The following is an 18753-nucleotide window of genomic DNA, read 5'->3' on the forward strand; positions in this document are numbered from 1 at the left end:
TAATGGTGAAAAACACTGCATCTCACTAAGTGACATTGTTTAATACGGTTTTACGACGGTTCATATCTTAACCTAACCTAACATTCGCACTTTTATTAAAAACGCTCTATTACACTGTTTCGTTCACAATTAGGATATTTGCATAACCTCACAGTTTTTCACCAACTTATTGCAGTACAGAACGCTGTATCTCGCTAAATGACATCGTTCTTTAAGGTTTCACGATGCTTGCATGCGCTTTAACGAGAATATCACAACATTGCAGCTTCGCACTTGTAACGGTACAACACGCAGTATTTGGCTTGTTCATGCCGTTTTGTGTGCTTTCACAACATTTCACCTATCGAAGTTTCGTACTCGCAATAAAACAACACTATCTCGTTAGATGACGTTGTTTTTGGTAGTTTCACGACGCTACCTAGCTTAAACTAACCAAACCTTACCTAACATCCCTAACCTAACCTAACCTAACCTAACCAAACCTAACATAACCTTCGCACTTCTATCGTTAGAAAACGTTTTACTCGCTACTTTACATTGCTTTCTACAACATTACGACGGTTTCAAGCACTTTCACATTAGATATCACAGTTCCCAACTTGTAAAGGTGAAAAACACTGCATCTCACTAAGTGACATTGTTTAATGCGGTTTTACGACGGTTCATACCTTAACCTAACGTAACCTAACCTAACCTAACCTAACCTTACCTAACCTAACCTAACCTAACCCAACCCAATCCAACCTAACCTAACCTAACCTAAACTAACCTAACCCAACCTAACCTAACCTAACCTAACCTAACCCAACCTAACCCAACCCAACCCAACCTAACCTAACCTAAGCTAACCTAACCTAACCAAACCTAACCAAACCTAACCTAACCTAACTTAACCTAACCTAACGTAACCTAACCTAACCTAACCTATTCTAACGTAACCTAACCTTACCTGACCTAACCTAACCTAACGTAACCTAACCTTACCTGACCTAACCTAACCTAACGTAACCTAACCTAACCTAACATAACCTAACGTAACCTAACCTAACCTAACCTAACGTAACCTAACCTAACCTAACCCAACCTAACCCAACCCAACCCAACAACACCCAACCCAACCTAACCTAACCTAACCTTACCTAACCTAACCAAATTATCCTTACCTAACCTAACGTAACCTAACCTAACCTAACCTAACGTAACCTAACCTAACCTAACGTAACCTAACCTAACCTAACCTAACCCAACCTAACCTAACCTAACCCAACTCAACTCAACCCAACCTAACCTAATCTAACCTAACCTAACCTAACCTAACCAAACCTAACCTAACCTAACCTAACCTAACCTAACCTAACGATGGTTGCAAGCGCTATCACATTAGATATCGCAGTTCCCCACTTTTAATGATGAAAAACACTGCATCTCACTAATTGACATTGTTTAATGCGGTTTTACGACGGTTGATATGTAAACCTAACCTAACATTCGCACTTGTATCTAAAGACGCTCAATTACACTGTTTCGTTCACAATTACGATATTTGCTTGACCTCACAGTTTCTCACCAACTTATTACAGTACAGAACGCTGTATCTCGCTAAAGGACATCGTTCTTTAAGGTTTCATGATACTTGCATGCGCTTTACCGAGAATGTCACAACATAGCAGTTTCGCACTTGTAACGGTACAACACGCAGTATTTGGCTTGTTCATGCCGTTTTGTGTGCTTTCACAACATTTTACCTATCGCAGTTTCGTACTCGCAATAAAACAACACTATCTCGTTAAATGACGTCGTTTTTGGTGGTTTCACGACGCTACCTAGCTTAAACTAACATAACTCAACCTAACATAACCTTCGCACTTCTATCGTTAGAAAACGTTTTACTCGCTACTTTACAATGCTTTCTATAACATAACGACTGTTTCAAGCGCTTTCACATTAGATATCGCAGTTATCATCTTGTAAAGGTGAAAAACACTGCATCTCACTAAGTGACATTGTTTAATGCGGTTTTAGCGCGGTTCATATCTTAACCTAACCTAACCTAACCTAACCTAACCCAACCTAACCTAACATAACCTAACCTAACCTAACCTAACCAAACCTAACCTAACGTAACCTAACCTAACCTAACCTAACGACGTTTGCAAGCGCTTTCACATTAGATATCGCAGTTCCCTACTTGTAATGGTGAAAAACACTGCATCTCACTAAGTGACATTGTTTAATGCGGTTTTACGACATTTCATATCTTAACCTAACCTAACATTCGTACTTGTATTGAAAAACGCTCTATTACACTGTTTCGTTCACAATTACGATATTTGCATAACCTCACAGTTTTTCACCAACTTATTGCAGTACAGAACGCTGTATCTCGCTAAATGACATTGTTCTTTAAGGTTTCACGATGCTTGCATGCGCTTTAACGAGAATATCACAATATAGCAGTTTCGCACTTGTAACGGTAGAACACGCAGTATTTGGCTTGTTCATGCCGTTTTGTGTGCTTTCACAACATTTCACCTATCGCAGTTTAATACTCGCAATAAAACAACACTATCTCGTTAGATGACGTCGTTTTTGGTAGTTTCACGACGCTACCTAGCCTAAACTAACCTAACCTAACCTAACCTTCGCACTTCTATCGTTACAAAACGTTTTACTCGCCACTTTACAATTTTTTCTACAAGATTACGACGGTTTCATGCGCTTTCACATTAGATATTGTAGTTCCCGACTTGTAATGTTGAAAAACACTACATCTCACTAAGTGACATTGTTTAATGCGGTTTTACGACGGTTGATTTGTCAACCTAACCTAACATTCGCACTTGTATCTAAAGACGCTCAATTACACTGTTTCGTTCACAATTACGATATTTGCTTGACCTCACAGTTTCTCACCAACTTATTACAGTACACAACGCTGTATCTCGCTAAATGACATCGTTCTTTAAGGTTTCAGGATACTTGCATGCGCTTTACCGAGAATGTCACAACATAGCAGTTTCGCACTTGTAACGGTACAACACGCAGTATTTGGCTTGTTCATGCCGTTTTGTGTGCTTTCACAACATTTTACCTATCGCAGTTTCGTACTCGCAATAAAACAACACTATCTCGTTAGATGACGTCGTTTTTGGTGGTTTCACGACGCTACCTAGCTTAAACTAACATAACTCAACCTAACATAACTTTCGCACTTCTATCGTTAGAAAACGTTTTACTCGCTACTTTACATTGCTTTCTACAACATTACGACGGTTTCAAGCGCTTTCACATTAGATATCACAGTTCCCAACTTGTAAAGGTGAGAAACACTGCATCTCACTAAGTGACATCATTGTTTAATGCGGTTTTACGACGGTTCATACCTTAACCTAACGTAACCTAACCTAACCTAACCTTACCACCCTAACCTAACCTAAGCCAACCCAACCCAACCTAACCTAACCTAAACTAACCTAACCCAGCCTAACCCAACCCAACCTAACCTAACCTAAGCTAACCTACGCTAACCTAACCAAACCTAACCTAACCTAACTTAACCTAACCTAACGTAACCTAACCTAACCTAACCTATTCTAACATAACCTAACCTTACCTGACCTAACCTAACCTAACGCAACCTAACCTAACATAACCTAACGTAACCTAACCTAACCTAACCTAACCTAACGTAACCTAACCTAACCTAACCCAACCTAACCCAACCCAACCCAACAACACCCAACCCAACCTAACCTAACCTAACCTAACCTTACCTAACCTAACCAAATTATCCTTACCTAACCTAACCTAACCTAACGTAACCTAACCTAACCTAACCTAACGTAACCTAACCTAACCTAACCCAACCTAACCTAACCTAACCTAACCTAACCCAACTCAACCCAACCTAACCTAATCTAACCTAACCTAACCTAACCTAACCAAACCTAACCTAACCTAACCTAACCTAACGACGGTTGCAAGCTATTTCACATTAGATATCGCAGTTCCCCACTTTTAATGGTGAAAAACACTGCATCTCACTAATTGACATTGTTTATAGCGGTTTTACGACGGTTCATATCTTAACCTAACCTAACATTCGCAGTTGTATCTAAAAACGCTCTATTACACTGTTCGCTCTATTACACGCTCTATTACACTGTTCACAATTACGATATTTGCATAACCTCCCAGTTTTTCACCAACTTATTGCAGTACAGAACGCTGTGTCTCGCTAAATGACATTGTTCTTTAAGGTTTCACGATGCTTGCATGCGCTTTAACGAGAATATCACAATATAGCAGTTTCGCACTTGTAACGGTAGAACACGCAGTATTTGGCTTGTTCATTCCGTTTTGTGTGCTTTCACAACATTTCACCTATCGCAGTTTATTACTCGCAATAAAACAACACTATCTCGTTAGATGACGTCGTTTTTGGTAGTTTCACGGCGCTACCTAGCTTAACCTAACGTAACCTAACCTAACCTTCGCACTTCTATCGTTAGAAAACGTTTTATTCGCAACTTTACAATGTTTTCTACAAGATTACGACGGTTTCATGCGCTTTCACATTAGATATCGTAGTTCCCGACTTGTAATGTTGAAAAACACTACATCTCACTAAGTGAGATTGTTTAATGCGGTTTTACGACGGTTGATATGTCAACCTAACCTAACATTCGCACTTGTATCTAAAGACGCTCAATTACACTGTTTCGTTCACAATTACGATATTTGCTTGACCTCACAGTTTCTCACCAACTTATTACAGTACAGAACGCTGTATCTCGCTAAAGGACATCGTTCTTTAAGGTTTCATGATACTTGCATGCGCTTTACCGAGAATGTCACAACATAGCAGTTTCGCACTTGTAACGGTACAACACGCAGTATTTGGCTTGTTCATGCCGTTTTGTGTGCTTTCACAACATTTTACCTATCGCAGTTTCGTACTCGCAATAAAACAACACTATCTCGTTAAATGACGTCGTTTTTGGTGGTTTCACGACGCTACCTAGCTTAAACTAACATAACTCAACCTAACCTAACCTTCGCACTTCTATCGTTAGAAAACGTTTTACTCGCTACTTTACAATGCTTTCTATAACATAACGACGGTTTCAAGCGCTTTCACATTAGATATCGCAGTTATCATCTTGTAAAGGTGAAAAACACTGCATCTCACTAAGTGACATTGTTTAATGCGGTTTTAGCGCGGTTCATATCTTAACCTAACCTAACCTAACCTAACCTAACCCAACCTAACCTAACATAACCTAACCTAACCTAACCTAACCAAACCTAACCTAACGTAACCTAACCTAACCTAACCTAACCTAACCTAACGACGTTTGCAAGCGCTTTCACATTAGATATCGCAGTTCCCTACTTGTAATGGTGAAAAACACTGCATCTCACTAGGTGACATTGTTTAATGCGGTTTTACGATATTTCATATCTTAACCTAACCTAACATTCGTACTTGTATTGAAAAACGCTCTATTACACTGTTTCGTTCACAATTACGATATTTGCATAACCTCACAGTTTTTCACCAACTTATTTCAGTACAGAACGCTGTATCTCGCTAAATGACATTGTTCTTTAAGGTTTCACGATGCTTGCATGCGCTTTAACGAGAATATCACAATATAGCAGTTTCGCACTTGTAACGGTAGAACACGCAGTATTTGGCTTGTTCATGCCGTTTTGTGTGCTTTCACAACATTTCACCTATCGCAGTTTAATACTCGCAATAAAACAACACTATCTCGTTAGATGACGTCGTTTTTGGTAGTTTCACGACGCTACCTAGCTTAAACTAACCTAACCTAACCTAACCTTCGCACTTCTATCGTTACAAAACGTTTTACTCGCCACTTTACAATGTTTTCTACAAGATTACGACGGTTTCATGCGCTTTCACATTAGATATTGTAGTTCCCGACTTGTAATGTTGAAAAACACTACATCTCACTAAGTGACATTGTTTAATGCGGTTTTACGACGGTTGATTTGTCAACCTAACCTAACATTCGCACTTGTATCTAAAGACGCTCAATTACACTGTTTCGTTCACAATTACGATATTTGCTTGACCTCACAGTTTCTCACCAACTTATTACAGTACACAACGCTGTATCTCGCTAAATGACATCGTTCTTTAAGGTTTCAGGATACTTGCATGCGCTTTACCGAGAATGTCACAACATAGCAGTTTCGCACTTGTAACGGTACAACACGCAGTATTTGGCTTGTTCATGCCGTTTTGTGTGCTTTCACAACATTTTACCTATCGCAGTTTCGTACTCGCAATAAAACAACACTATCTCGTTAGATGACGTCGTTTTTGGTGGTTTCACGACGCTACCTAGCTTAAACTAACATAACTCAACCTAACATAACTTTCGCACTTCTATCGTTAGAAAACGTTTTACTCGCTACTTTACATTGCTTTCTACAACATTACGACGGTTTCAAGCGCTTTCACATTAGATATCACAGTTCCCAACTTGTAAAGGTGAAAAACACTGCATCTCACTAAGTGACATCATTGATTAATGCGGTTTTACGACGGTTCATACCTTAACCTAACGTAACCTAACCTAACCTAACCTTACCACCCTAACCTAACCTAAGCCAACCCAACCCAACCTAACCTAACCTAACCTAACCTAAACTAACCTAACCCAACCTAACCCAACCCAACCCAACCTAACCTAACCTAAGCTAACCTAACCTAACCTAACCAAACCTAACCTAACCTAACTTAACCTAACCTAACGTAACCTAACCTAACCTAACGTATTCTAACGTAACCTAACCTTACCTGACCTAACCTAACCTAACGCAACCTAACCTAACATAACCTAACGTAACCTAACCTAACCTAACCTAACCTAACGTAACCTAACCTAACCTAACCCAACCTAACCCAACCCAACCCAACCCAACAACACCCAACCCAACCTAACCTAACCTAACCTAACCTTACCTAACCTAACCAAATTATCCTTACCTAACCTAACCTAACCTAACGTAACCTAACCTAACCTAACCTAACGTAACCTAACCTAACCTAACGTAACCTAACCTAACCTAACCCAACCTAACCTAACCTAACCTAACCTAACCCAACTCAACCCAACCTAACCTAATCTAACCTAACCTAACCTAACCTAACCAAACCTAACCTAACCTAACCTAACCTAACCTAACCTAACCTAACCTAACGACGGTTGCAAGCTATTTCACATTAGATATCGCAGTTCCCCACTTTTAATGGTGAAAAACACTGCATCTCACTAATTGACATTGTTTATAGCGGTTTTACGACGGTTCATATCTTAACCTAACCTAACATTCGCAGTTGTATCTAAAAACGCTCTATTACACTGTTTTGTTCACAATTACGATATTTGCATAACCTCCCAGTTTTTCACCAACTTATTGCAGTACAGAACGCTGTATCTCGCTAAATGACATTGTTCTTTAAGGTTTCACGATGCTTGCATGCGCTTTAACGAGAATATCACAATATAGCAGTTTCGCACTTGTAACGGTAGAACACGCAGTATTTGGCTTGTTCATTCCGTTTTGTGTGCTTTCACAACATTTCACCTATCGCAGTTTATTACTCGCAATAAAACAACACTATCTCGTTAGATGACGTCGTTTTTGGTAGTTTCACGGCGCTACCTAGCTTAACCTAACGTAACCTAACCTAACCTTCGCACTTCTATCGTTAGAAAACGTTTTATTCGCAACTTTACAATGTTTTCTACAAGATTACGACGGTTTCATGCGCTTTCACATTAGATATCGTAGTTCCCGACTTGTAATGTTGAAAAACACTACATCTCACTAAGTGAGATTGTTTAATGCGGTTTTACGACGGTTGATATGTCAACCTAACCTAACATTCGCACTTGTATCTAAAGACGCTCAATTACACTGTTTCGTTCACAATTACGATATTTGCTTGACCTCACAGTTTCTCACCAACTTATTACAGTACAGAACGCTGTATCTCGCTAAAGGACATCGTTCTTTAAGGTTTCATGATACTTGCATGCGCTTTACCGAGAATGTCACAACATAGCAGTTTCGCACTTGTAACGGTACAACACGCAGTATTTGGCTTGTTCATGCCGTTTTGTGTGCTTTCACAACATTTTACCTATCGCAGTTTCGTACTCGCAATAAAACAACACTATCTCGTTAAATGACGTCGTTTTTGGTGGTTTCACGACGCTACCTAGCTTAAACTAACATAACTCAACCTAACATAACCTTCGCACTTCTATCGTTAGAAAACGTTTTGCTCGCTACTTTACAATGCTTTCTATAACATAACGACGGTTTCAAGCGCTTTCACATTAGATATCGCAGTTATCATCTTGTAAAGGTGAAAAACACTGCATCTCACTAAGTGACATTGTTTAATGCGGTTTTAGCGCGGTTCATATCTTAACCTAACCTAACCTAACCTAACCTAACCCAACCTAACCTAACATAACCTAACCTAACCTAACCTAACCTAACCAAACCTAACCTAACGTAACCTAACCTAACCTAACCTAACCTAACCTAACCTAACGACGTTTGCAAGCGCTTTCACATTAGATATCGCAGTTCCCTACTTGTAATGGTGAAAAACACTGCATCTCACTAAGTGACATTGTTTAATGCGGTTTTACGACATTTCATATCTTAACCTAACCTAACATTCGTACTTGTATTGAAAAACGCTTTATTACACTGTTTCGTTCACAATTACGATATTTGCATAACCTCACAGTTTTTCACCAACTTATTTCAGTACAGAACGCTGTATCTCGCTAAATGACATTGTTCTTTAAGGTTTCACGATGCTTGCATGCGCTTTAACGAGAATATCACAATATAGCAGTTTCGCATTTGTAACGGTAGAACACGCAGTATTTGGCTTGTTCATGCCGTTTTGTGTGCTTTCACAACATTTCACCTATCGCAGTTTAATACTCGCAATAAAACAACACTATCTCGTTAGATGACGTCGTTTTTTGGTAGTTTCACGACGCTACCTAGCTTAAACTAACCTAACCTAACCTAACCTTCGCACTTCTATCGTTACAAAACGTTTTACTCGCCACTTTACAATGTTTTCTACAAGATTACGACGGTTTCATGCGCTTTCACATTAGATATCGTAGTTCCCGACTTGTAATGTTGAAAAACACTACATCTCACTAAGTGAGATTGTTTAATGCGGTTTTACGACGGTTGATTTGTCAACCTAACCTAACATTCGCACTTGTATCTAAAGACGCTCAATTACACTGTTTCGTTCACAATTACGATATTTGCTTGACCTCACAGTTTCTCACCAACTTATTACAGTACACAACGCTGTATCTCGCTAAATGACATCGTTCTTTAAGGTTTCAGGATACTTGCATGCGCTTTACCGAGAATGTCACAACATAGCAGTTTCGCACTTGTAACGGTACAACACGCAGTATTTGGCTTGTTCATGCCGTTTTGTGTGCTTTCACAACATTTTACCTATCGCAGTTTCGTACTCGCAATAAAACAACACTATCTCGTTAGATGACGTCGTTTTTGGTGGTTTCACGACGCTACCTAGCTTAAACTAACATAACTCAACCTAACTTTCGCACTTCTATCGTTAGAAAACGGTTTACTCGCTACTTTACATTGCTTTCTACAACATTACGACGGTTTCAAGCGCTTTCACATTAGATATCACAGTTCCCAACTTGTAAAGGTGAAAAACACTGCATCTCACTAAGTGACATCATTGTTTAATGCGGTTTTACGACGGTTCATACCTTAACCTAACGTAACCTAACCTAACCTAACCTTACCACCCTAACCTAACCTAAGCCAACCCAACCCAACCTAACCTAACCTATCCTAACCTAAACTAACCTAACCCAACCTAACCCAACCCAACCCAACCTAACCTAACCTAAGCTAACCTAACCTAACCTAACCAAACCTAACCTAACCTAACTTAACCTAACCTAACGTAACCTAACCTAACCTAACCTATTCTAACGTAACCTAACCTTACCTGACCTAACCTAACCTAACGCAACCTAACCTAACATAACCTAACGTAACCTAACCTAACCTAACCTAACCTAACGCAACCTAACCTAACCTAACCTAACCCAACCTAACCCAACCCAACCCAACTTAACAACACCCAACCCAACCTAACCTAACCTAACCTTACCTAACCTAACCAAATTATCCTTACCTAACCTAACCTAACCTAACGTAACCTAACCTAACCTAACCTAACGTAACCTAACCTAACCTAACGTAACCTAACCTAACCTAACCCAACCTAACCTAACCTAACCTAACCTAACCCAACTCAACCCAACCTAACCTAATCTAACCTAACCTAACCAAACCTAACCTAACCTAACCTAACCTAACCTAACCTAACCTAACGACGGTTGCAAGCTATTTCACATTAGATATCGCAGTTCCCCACTTTTAATGGTGAAAAACACTGCATCTCACTAATTGACATTGTTTATAGCGGTTTTACGACGGTTCATATCTTAACCTAACCTAACATTCGCAGTTGTATCTAAAAACGCTCTATTACACTGTTTTGTTCACAATTACGATATTTGCATAACCTCCCAGTTTTTCACCAACTTATTGCAGTACAGAACGCTGTATCTCGCTAAATGACATTGTTCTTTAAGGTTTCACGATGCTTGCATGCGCTTTAACGAGAATATCACAATATAGCAGTTTCGCACTTGTAACGGTAGAACACGCAGTATTTGGCTTGTTCATTCCGTTTTGTGTGCTTTCACAACATTTCACCTATCGCAGTTTATTACTCGCAATAAAACAACACTATCTCGTTAGATGACGTCGTTTTTGGTAGTTTCACGGCGCTACCTAGCTTAACCTAACGTAACCTAACCTAACCTTCGCACTTCTATCGTTAGAAAACGTTTTATTCGCAACTTTAGAATGTTTTCTACAAGATTACGACGGTTTCATGCGCTTTCACATTAGATATCGTAGTTCCCGACTTGTAATGTTGAAAAACACTACATCTCACTAAGTGAGATTGTTTAATGCGGTTTTACGACGGTTGATATGTCAACCTAACCTAACATTCGCACTTGTATCTAAAGACGCTCAATTACACTGTTTCGTTCACAATTACGATATTTGCTTGACCTCACAGTTTCTCACCAACTTATTACAGTACAGAACGCTGTATCTCGCTAAAGGACATCGTTCTTTAAGGTTTCATGATACTTGCATGCGCTTTACCGAGAATGTCACAACATAGCAGTTTCGCACTTGTAACGGTACAACACGCAGTATTTGGCTTGTTCATGCCGTTTTGTGTGCTTTCACAACATTTTACCTATCGCAGTTTCGTACTCGCAATAAAACAACACTATCTCGTTAAATGACGTCGTTTTTGGTGGTTTCACGACGCTACCTAGCTTAAACTAACATAACTCAACCTAACATAACCTTCGCACTTCTATCGTTAGAAAACGTTTTACTCGCTACTTTACAATGCTTTCTATAACATAACGACGGTTTCAAGCGCTTTCACATTAGATATCGCAGTTATCATCTTCTAAAGGTGAAAAACACTGCATCTCACTAAGTGACATTGTTTAATGCGGTTTTAGCTCGGTTCATATCTTAACCTAACCTAACCTAACCTAACCCAACCTAACCTAACATAACCTAACCTAACCTAACCTAACCAAACCTAACCTAACGTAACCTAACCTAACCTAACCTAACCTAACGACGTTTGCAAGCGCTTTCACATTAGATATCGCAGTTCCCTACTTGTAATGGTGAAAAACACTGCATCTCACTAAGTGACATTGTTTAATGCGGTTTTACGACATTTCATATCTTAACCTAACCTAACATTCGTACTTGTATTGAAAAACGCTCTATTACACTGTTTCGTTCACAATTACGATATTTGCATAACCTCACAGTTTCTCACCAACTTATTACAGTACACAACGCTGTATCTCGCTAAATGACATCGTTCTTTAAGGTTTCAGGATACTTGCATGCGCTTTACCGAGAATGTCACAACATAGCAGTTTCGCACTTGTAACGGTACAACACGCAGTATTTGGCTTGTTCATGCCGTTTTGTGTGCTTTCACAACATTTTACCTATCGCAGTTTCGTACTCGCAATAAAACAACACTATCTCGTTAGATGACGTCGTTTTTGGTGGTTTCACGACGCTACCTAGCTTAAACTAACATAACTCAACCTAACATAACTTTCGCACTTCTATCGTTAGAAAACGTTTTACTCGCTACTTTACATTGCTTTCTACAACATTACGACGGTTTCAAGCGCTTTCACATTAGATATCACAGTTCCCAACTTGTAAAGGTGAAAAACACTGCATCTCATTAAGTGACATCATTGTTTAATGCGGTTTTACGACGGTTCATACCTTAACCTAACGTAACCTAACCTAACCTAACCTTACCACCCTAACCTAACCTAAGCCAACCCAACCCAACCTAACCTAACCTAACCTAACTTAAACTAACCTAACCCAACCTAACCCAACCCAACCCAACCTAACCTAACCTAAGCTAACCTAACCTAACCTAACCAAACCTAACCTAACCAAACTTAACCTAACCTAACGTAACCTAACCTAACCTAACCTATTCTAACGTAACCTAACCTTACCTGACCTAACCTAACCTAACGCAACCTAACCTAACATAACCTAACGTAACCTAACCTAACCTAACCTAACGTAACCTAACCTAACCTAACCCAACCTAACCCAACCCAACCCAACCCAACAACACCCAACCCAACCTAACCTAACCTAACCTAACCTTACCTAACCTAACCAAATTATCCTTACCTAACCTAACCTAACCTAACGTAACCTAACCTAACCTAACCTAACGTAACCTAACCTAACCTAACGTAACCTAACCTAACCTAACCCAACCTAACCTAACCTAACCTAACCTAACCTAACCCAACTCAACCCAACCTAACCTAATCTAACCTAACCTAACCTAACCTAACCAAACCTAACCTAACCTAACCTAACCTAACCTAACCTAACGACGGTTGCAAGCTATTTCACATTAGATATCGCAGTTCCCCACTTTTAATGGTGAAAAACACTGCATCTCACTATTTGACATTGTTTATAGCGGTTTTACGACGGTTCATATCTTAACCTAACCTAACATTCGCAGTTGTATCTAAAAACGCTCTATTACACTGTTTTGTTCACAATTACGATATTTGCATAACCTCCCAGTTTTTCACCAACTTATTGCAGTACAGAACGCTGTATCTCGCTAAATGACATTGTTCTTTAAGGTTTCACGATGCTTGCATGCGCTTTAACGAGAATATCACAATATAGCAGTTTCGCACTTGTAACGGTAGAACACGCAGTATTTGGCTTGTTCATTCCGTTTTGTGTGCTTTCACAACATTTCACCTATCGCAGTTTATTACTCGCAATAAAACAACACTATCTCGTAAGATGACGTCGTTTTTGGTAGTTTCACGGCGCTACCTAGCTTAACCTAACGTAACCTAACCTAACCTTCGCACTTCTATCGTTAGAAAACGTTTTATTCGCAACTTTACAATGTTTTCTACAAGATTACGACGGTTTCATGCGCTTTCACATTAGATATCGTAGTTCCCGACTTGTAATGTTGAAAAACACTACATCTCACTAAGTGAGATTGTTTAATGCGGTTTTACGACGGTTGATATGTCAACCTAACCTAACATTCGCACTTGTATCTAAAGACGCTCAATTACACTGTTTCGTTCACAATTACGATATTTGCTTGACCTCACAGTTTCTCACCAACTTATTACAGTACAGAACGCTGTATCTCGCTAAAGGACATCGTTCTTTAAGGTTTCATGATACTTGCATGCGTTTTACCGAGAATGTCACAACATAGCAGTTTCGCACTTGTAACGGTACAACACGCAGTATTTGGCTTGTTCATGCCGTTTTGTGTGCTTTCACAACATTTTACCTATCGCAGTTTCGTACTCGCAATAAAACAACACTATCTCGTTAAATGACGTCGTTTTTGGTGGTTTCACGACGCTACCTAGCTTAAACTAACATAACTCAACCTAACATAACCTTCGCACTTCTATCGTTAGAAAACGTTTTACTCGCTACTTTACAATGCTTTCTATAACATAACGACGGTTTCAAGCGCTTTCACATTAGATATCGCAGTTATCATCTTCTAAAGGTGAAAAACACTGCATCTCACTAAGTGACATTGTTTAATGCGGTTTTAGCTTGGTTCATATCTTAACCTAACCTAACCTAACCTAACCTAACCCAACCTAACCTAACATAACCTAACCTAACCTAACCAAACCTAACCTAACGTAACCTAACCTAACCTAACCTAACCTAACGACGTTTGCAAGCGCTTTCACATTAGATATCGCAGTTCCCTACTTGTAATGGTGAAAAACACTGCATCTCACTAAGTGACATTGTTTAATGCGGTTTTACGACATTTCATATCTTAACCTAACCTAACATTCGTACTTGTATTGAAAAACGCTCTATTACACTGTTTCGTTCACAATTACGATATTTGCATAACCTCACAGTTTCTCACCAACTTATTACAGTACACAACGCTGTATCTCGCTAAATGACATCGTTCTTTAAGGTTTCAGGATACTTGCATGCGCTTTACCGAGAATGTCACAACATAGCAGTTTCGCACTTGTAACGGTACAACACGCAGTATTTGGCTTGTTCATGCCGTTTTGTGTGCTTTCACAACATTTTACCTATCGCAGTTTCGTACTCGCAATAAAACAACACTATCTCGTTAGATGACGTCGTTTTTGGTGGTTTCACGACGCTACCTAGCTTAAACTAACATAACTCAACCTAACATAACTTTCGCACTTCTATCGTTAGAAAACGTTTTACTCGCTACTTTACATTGCTTTCTACAACATTACGACGGTTTCAAGCGCTTTCACATTAGATATCACAGTTCCCAACTTGTAAAGGTGAAAAACACTGCATCTCACTAAGTGACATCATTGTTTATAGCGGTTTTACGACGGTTCATACCTTAACCTAACGTAACCTAACCTAACCTAACCTTACCACCCTAACCTAACCTAAGCCAACCCAACCCAACCTAACCTAACCTAACCTAACCTAAACTAACCTAACCCAACCTAACCCAACCCAACCCAACCTAACCTAACCTAAGCTAACCTAACCTAACCTAACCAAACCTAACCTAACCTAACTTAACCTAACCTAACGTAACCTAACCTAACCTAACCTATTCTAACGTAACCTAACCTTACCTGACCTAACCTAACCTAACGCAACCTAACCTAACATAACCTAACGTAACCTAACCTAACCTAACCTAACCTAACGTAACCTAACCTAACCTAACCAAACCTAACCCAACCCAACCCAACCCAACAACACCCAACCCAACCTAACCTAACCTAACCTAACCTTACCTAACCTAACCAAATTATCCTTACCTAACCTAACCTAACCTAACGTAACCTAACCTAACCTAACCTAACGTAACCTAACCTAACCTAACGTAACCTAACCTAACCTAACCTAACCTAACCCAACTCAACCCAACCTAACCTAATCTAACCTAACCTAACCTAACCTAACCAAACCTAACCTAACCTAACCTAACCTAACCTAACGACGGTTGCAAGCTATTTCACATTAGATATCGCAGTTCCCCACTTTTAATGGTGAAAAACACTGCATCTCACTAATTGACATTGTTTATAGCGGTTTTACGACGGTTCATATCTTAACCTAACCTAACATTCGCAGTTGTATCTAAAAACGCTCTATTACACTGTTTTGTTCACAATTACGATATTTGCATAACCTCCCAGTTTTTCACCAACTTATTGCAGTACAGAACGCTGTATCTCGCTAAATGACATTGTTCTTTAAGGTTTCACGATGCTTGCATGCGCTTTAACGAGAATATCACAATATAGCAGTTTCGCACTTGTAACGGTAGAACACGCAGTATTTGGCTTGTTCATTCCGTTTTGTGTGCTTTCACAACATTTCACCTATCGCAGTTTATTACTCGCAATAAAACAACACTATCTCGTTAGATGACGTCGTTTTTGGTAGTTTCACGGCGCTACCTAGCTTAACCTAACGTAACCTAACCTAACCTTCGCACTTCTATCGTTAGAAAACGTTTTATTCACAACTTTACAATGTTTTCTACAAGATTACGACGGTTTCATGCGCTTTCACATTAGATATCGTAGTTCCCGACTTGTAATGTTGAAAAACACTACATCTCACTAAGTGAGATTGTTTAATGCGGTTTTACGACGGTTGATATGTCAACCTAACCTAACATTCGCACTTGTATCTAAAGACGCTCAATTACACTGTTTCGTTCACAATTACGATATTTGCTTGACCTCACAGTTTCTCACCAACTTATTACAGTACAGAACGCTGTATCTCGCTAAAGGACATCGTTCTTTAAGGTTTCACGATACTTGCATGCGCTTTACCGAGAATGTCACAACATAGCAGTTTCGCACTTGTAACGGTACAACACGCAGTATTTGGCTTGTTCATGCCGTTTTGTGTGCTTTCACAACATTTTACCTATCGCAGTTTCGTACTCGCAATAAAACAACACTATCTCGTTAAATGACGTCGTTTTTGGTGGTTTCACGACGCTACCTAGCTTAAACTAACATAACTCAACCTAACATAACCTTCGCACTTCTATCGTTAGAAAACGTTTTACTCGCTACTTTACAATGCTTTCTATAACGACGGTTTCAAGCGCTTTCACATTAGATATCGCAGTTATCATCTTCTAAAGGTGAAAAACACTGCATCTCACTAAGTGACATTGTTTAATGCGGTTTTAGCTCGGTTCATATCTTAACCTAACCTAACCTAACCTAACCTAACCCAACCTAACCTAACATAACCTAACCTAACCTAACGTAACCAAACCTAACCTAACGTAACCTAACCTAACCTAACCTAACCTAACGACGTTTGCAAGCGCTTTCACATTAGATATCGCAGTTCCCTACTTGTAATGGTGAAAAACACTGCATCTCACTAAGTGACATTGTTTAATGCGGTTTTACGACATTTCATATCTTAACCTAACCTAACATTCGTACTTGTATTGAAAAACGCTCTATTACACTGTTTCGTTCACAATTACGATATTTGCTTGACCTCACAGTTTCTCACCAACTTATTACAGTACAGAACGCTGTATCTCGCTAAATGACATCGTTCTTTAAGGTTTCACGATACTTGCATGCGCTTTACCGAGAATGTCACAACATAGCAGTTTCGCACTTGTAACGGTACAACACGCAGTATTTGGCTTGTTCATGCCGTTTTGTGTGCTTTCACAACATTTTACCTATCGCAGTTTCGTACTCGCAATAAAACAACACTATCTCGTTAGATGACGTCGTTTTTGGTGGTTTCACGACGCTACGTAGCTTAAACTAACATAACTCAACCTAACATAACCTTCGCACTTCTATCGTTAGAAAACGTTTTACTCGCTACTTTACATTGCTTTCTACAACATTACGACGGTTTCATGCGCTTTCACATTAGATATCGTAGTTCCCGACTTGTAATGTTGAAAAACAGTACATCTCACTAAGTGACATTGTTTAATGCGGTTTTACGACGGTTAATATCTCAACCTAACCTAACATTCGCACTTGTATCTAAATACGCTCAATTACACTGTTTCGTTCACAATTACGATATTTGCTTGACCTCACAGTTTCTCACCAACTTATTACAGTACAGAACGCTGTATCTCGCTAAATGACATCGTTCTTTAAGGTTTCACGATACTTGCATGCGCTTTAACGAGAATATCGCAATAAAGCAGTTTCGCACTTGTAACGGTACAACACGCAGTATCTGGCTTGTTCAAGCCGTTTTGTGTACTTTCACAACATTTCACCTATTGCAGTTTCGTACATGCAATAAAACAACACTATCTCGTTAGATGACGTCCTTTTTGGTGGTCTCACGACGCTACATAGCTTAAACTAACATAACTCAAGCTAACCTTCGCACTTCTATCGTTAGAAAACGTTTTACTCGCAACTTTACAATTTTTTCTACAAGATTACGACGGTTTCATGCGCTTTCACATTATATATCGCAGTTCCCGACTTGTAAAAGTGAAAAACACTGCATCTCACTAAGTGACATTGCTTAATGCGGTTTTACGACGATTCATACCTTAACCTAACGTAACCTAACCTAACCTAACCTAACCTTACCACCCTAACCTAACCTAAGCCAACCCAACCCAACCTAACCTAACCTAACCTAACCTAAACTAACCTAACCCAACCTAACCTAACCTAACCTAACCCAACCTAACCCAACCCAACCCAACCTAACCTAACCTAAGCTAACCTAACCTAACCTAACCAAACCTAACTTAACCTAACTTGACCTAACCTAACGTAACCTAACCTAACCTAAACTATTCTAACGTAACCTAACCTTACCTGACCTAACCTAACCTAACGCAACCTAACCTAACCTAACATAACCTAACGTAACCTAACCTAACCTAACCTAACGTAACCTCACCTAACCTAACCCAACCTAACCCAACCCAACCCAACA

The sequence above is a fragment of the Rhipicephalus microplus genome, unplaced genomic scaffold (genome assembly GCF_043290135.1).
Source record: "Rhipicephalus microplus isolate Deutch F79 unplaced genomic scaffold, USDA_Rmic scaffold_12, whole genome shotgun sequence".
NCBI classification, from domain to species: domain Eukaryota; kingdom Metazoa; phylum Arthropoda; class Arachnida; order Ixodida; family Ixodidae; genus Rhipicephalus; species Rhipicephalus microplus.